The 4127-nt window shown below is 45.2% G+C and overlaps 1 protein-coding gene across 2 annotated transcripts in view; it reads left to right on the plus strand.

Moving 5' to 3' along the window:
* MEIS2 (Meis homeobox 2) overlaps nucleotides 1-516 on the plus strand; it is a 173605-nt gene extending 173089 nt beyond the window's left edge. For both annotated transcript variants that reach the window (XM_054275086.1, XM_054275085.1), the window contains exon 12: nucleotides 1-516. This exon is cut by the window's left edge and continues 928 nt beyond it. The gene's annotated coding sequence lies outside the window, so the exon portion shown is untranslated.
* The last annotated feature ends 3611 nt before the right edge of the window (nucleotides 517-4127 follow it).

The raw sequence follows: 4127 nt of genomic DNA on the forward strand, positions 1-4127 counted from the left end.
TCTTCAAAGAGCTTGCAGGTGAAGATTTAAAAGACAGAACAGACAGAGCAGAAGCTTCTTCCAGTAGTTCTGAGCCTTGGCTTTGGACAAAACAAAACTAAAAGTTGGGCAGCTTTCCTCAATGAAAGAAGTTACTAACGGTCTTTGCACCAAACCTAGGACTTTATCATGAACTCAAAGCTTGGGAAAAAAAAGCAAGAGAATACTGTAACAAACTTCGTACAGAGTTCGGTCTATTAATTGTTTCATGTTAGATATTCTATGTGTTTACCTCAATTGAAAAAAAAAAGAATGTTTTTGCTAGTATCAGATCTGCTGTGGAATTGGTATTGTATGTCCATGAATTCTTCCTTTCTCAGCACGTGTTCCTCACTAGAAGAAAATGCTGTTACCTTTAAGCTTTGTCAAAATTTACATTAAAATACTTGTATGAGGACTGTGACGTTATGTTTTAAAAAGGAAAAAAAAGGTGTTAAGTCACAAAATGCGGTAATAAATATTTCATTTTTGATTTTTTGCTAGGCTTTTGTGTTTTTAATCATGTTTAGGAGACTGAGGTTATCATGAGAGCATTGAGAAGAAATGCTGGAAAAATCAGAAACAAGTTTGTCATCACATTAATAGAATAACTGAATGAAAACGCCATCTGAAGTTATATATTTCTGCTGATTACTGATATTAGATTTTTGCCAGATTAAACAAAATTTGAAATATTGTTTCACCAGCTTGCATTTCAGAGGTGTGGCTAATACTTGTGCTGCTTGCTAAAAGCATAGGAGCTGAGCTTGAGTGGCGGAGGCACGGACATGGGATGACTAATGCCATGTGTGTACATGTACATGTGTGTGTGTGTCCATAGCCACAGCAGACCTTACCTCCAGGTATTTAGCTCAGAGGCAAAGAATGGCTTTATTGCAGGAGTAGATTTAGAAGTTTTAGGAGAAGAAAAGAAGTTTTGACTCCAATGGGAATTTTTCCTATGTGAAAATTGCATAAGCTAGATTTTCAGATGGTTTTAGTCCTTTTGTTGTCTTCAGCTGTTTTCAGAAAAAAAAAAAAAAAAAACAAACCAACCAAACCAAAACAACAAACCATCAGCTAATGACAGAAGAATTTTGATTTGACATTTTGTATACAAATAGCTGGAGTAGAATCATGGTTAAGGGTTTGTTTTTTTCTTAAACCAAAGCTTCTGGCACTTTGAAGCAACTAAAACAGAGTTTGAACTAGGAAGATCAATGATAAATTTAGAAAAAGCAGCCTCTCACCTTCCTCAGTGGCACTGTTAAATCAGCAAGAGCCAGATGGGGCCCAAAGGGCAGGGGAAAGTTCTGCCTTTTTTCCTGAGAGGAGAAGAGTGGGAAAGGACTTGTAATTAACTAAACTTTCTAGGAAACAAAAATGTCCGACTTCAACACCTGTAAATTTGTAACCCTTCTCCTCCTTCCTTCTCATCATTCCAACTGGCCAGGGTGTTTTTAAAAACTGTGAGTGACAACTTTTACCCTTGGAATGTGGAAAGAGGCTCAACCTCTTAGTTAATGTTTAATTTCTGAGCTGAGCAAATGGACCCACGCTGCTGGTTACAGAAGGGAGGATGCCAGTAGAATTTATTTAGCAATCGGGTCCTGCTTTGTGGGCGTCTCTTATAAGGCTTTCGTATGAAATTTAGATTATAATTCCCTGCTTGGCGTTGATGCTCTCTGTCCTGGTTAAAATCACATGAACCCTTCAGTCGCATAAGAAGATCAGAGCCTGGGTGCCCATTCCCATATTCCCTGATTTTTGTGGATGCAGGATTTAAGAAGGCAAGATTATTTCTGTTAGCACTTTAAAGGGGAGGCTTTTAAATTAATTTTTTTTAACAGTACTTTATTTCCTTGCAGATTTTTTTCTCTAGAATCTGAAGAGAAATGTCAGAAATCACATTGCTAGAAAGACGGGGAAGAATGTAGCCATAGTAGATTATTTGTTTTTATAATGAACTAAATATGTGCATTGCTGTGTTGTCTTTTATTTTCTTTCTTTTTTTCTCCCCCTTTTGGGCTGTGCTCTCCGTGAGATGTCTTGCTGAAATCCAAGGTACAATATCGCGCAGAGATTTCTCCATCTGAGGTTTTCTGTTTAGCATGGAAGGTTCCGATTTTGGTATTTTTAAGAACTGCTCAGCTGTCAAGAGCAAACAAAACGGGAATAATGTTTTGACAGCGGTATAGTGTTAAAGAAAATACTCAAGCCTGAATAAAAATTGCTTATGCTGTGGGAAACGAAGGGTAACAGAAGAAACACCTTTTGTTTACATACACACATGTTTATAATCCCAAATTTCTATTTCGCCGAGCGGGTCTGCGTTGGGAGTTGTAGTCACCATAAATGAGGGATTTTTTTTCCAGATTTTGCTGCCTTTAAGGCGAAGAGAGGAGGGGAGCGCACCTCCGGCAGCGCTGCCGCCCGAGCCCTGCCCGTCGCGGCGAGCGGGCACCGCAGGGCCGAAGAGGAGATGCCGGGGGGAGCCGGGCGCTCCCCACCTTTCATTCATAGCCGCAGAGAGAGCGAGGGAGAGAAAATTGCCACAGACCAGGTTTGCGAGGGCCGGGGGGCTGGGAGGGGCCGGGCCGGGCCGGGCAGGGGAAGGGGTGCGGCGGGGACAGGAGCTGGACCCTCTCTCCATTGTAGGGTTTGCTCATGGCTCCAGCGGCTCTCCAGGCTGCCCGAAGGGAGCCAGGGTCTGCCGGCGGCGCCTTTGCGGGGCTCCATGCGGAGCCACCAGCCCCACTGCACGCCTGATGCGTGTGCTAGGAAAAACCCCCATGGAGCCCGGAAAACGCCCGCATCTTTACCCCAGGCACGACCGCGTCCCGCGCTGCGCGGAGCGGCAGGAGAAGGCTCCGCTGGGCGGGGGGATGGCTGAGCCCCACGTCTCCCCTGCCACATCCCTGGGTTCAGCAGAGGAAACGGGGCCGGCCTTTTAACTCTCCTAACAGCGCTTGGGGAAAAATAACCCCGCTGGCGCTGCGCCGGAGAGAGCCAGCTCCAGGCTGGGCAGCCCAGCCGCTGAGGGCTGAGCAGGACCGGGTGGGATGAGGGGCGGGTGGGGGCAAGATTGCAGGCAGATTTTAATATTAATAGTTTTGGTGGAGAGAAAGAGACAGACAGAAGGGAGGTCGCTCCTCTGGGCAGAGTCTCTGCGACACCGATGATGGATGACCCCGCACGGCTAAACAACTCCTCCCCTTCATCCCCACACGATGTCAAAGCTACTTTACTTGCAGCTTTAGGAATAAAAAAAATAAATAAACACCTTCACCCCATTCCTTACATCGATTTATGGATCATTGTGAATCAATTACTGCTGCTCTCAATATTTTAGAATTCGCTTACAAAAACAGGAGGGTCTGCGGCTGGAGGAAAAAAAAAACTCTCTGCCTTAGTAAAAAAATACAGAATCTTCTTGTATAGGCCTGTGACTAAAAAATCGCTGCTAAAAATTGGTGTTTAACCATTTTCCAGGAGTCGCATTACTGGGATGGGGTGAATATCTTTGGTGTGCGTCTCCAAGAGCGCCATTAAAACCAGAGGTTCCGCAATGCGCGTACAATACGTACGGTGCGTGCAACCTCATTGCTTAACTATTCCAGGGAAGAAAGAAAGCAAAAAAACCAAAAAAGATTTAGCATTCCCAGAAGCGAACTCCATAAGGCACCCCCTCCCCCCAGTTGCTCGCTGTGGTGCCATGAGAGGGCGCGGGGCCGGGGCCGGGCTGCGCGCCCATGGGGCAGGAGAGCGGAGCCCGGCGCGGTGGCTGCGTGCGATGGGAAGGAGGCTTCGGCAGGGACAGAAAGTGTGTGAAGTTGGATTTCTCTCGCTTTCTCTGTATTCTCCCATCTGCAGCAGTGTTTGAGGATCTCAAGGTGTTTCTATGGCTACCTTGTGTATGTGGGAGGGTCATATGTGGGGGTGCCCAAGAGAAAAGGCAGCTCTTGGGTGATCATTTATCAATGTCACCCACATAATGATTCTCTCTGCAGCCTTCTATTGATGAGGATAATTACATTAGCTCAGAGTGACTGATCAATGAAAAACCACCAAACAAAAACTTCTTTACTCTTCTATAATACCAAAAACCG

Source organism: Melozone crissalis, unplaced genomic scaffold (assembly GCF_028551555.1).
Source record: "Melozone crissalis strain CALT ecotype California unplaced genomic scaffold, PUWL_Pcris_2 ptg000018l_1, whole genome shotgun sequence".
Classification (NCBI taxonomy): domain Eukaryota; kingdom Metazoa; phylum Chordata; class Aves; order Passeriformes; family Passerellidae; genus Melozone; species Melozone crissalis.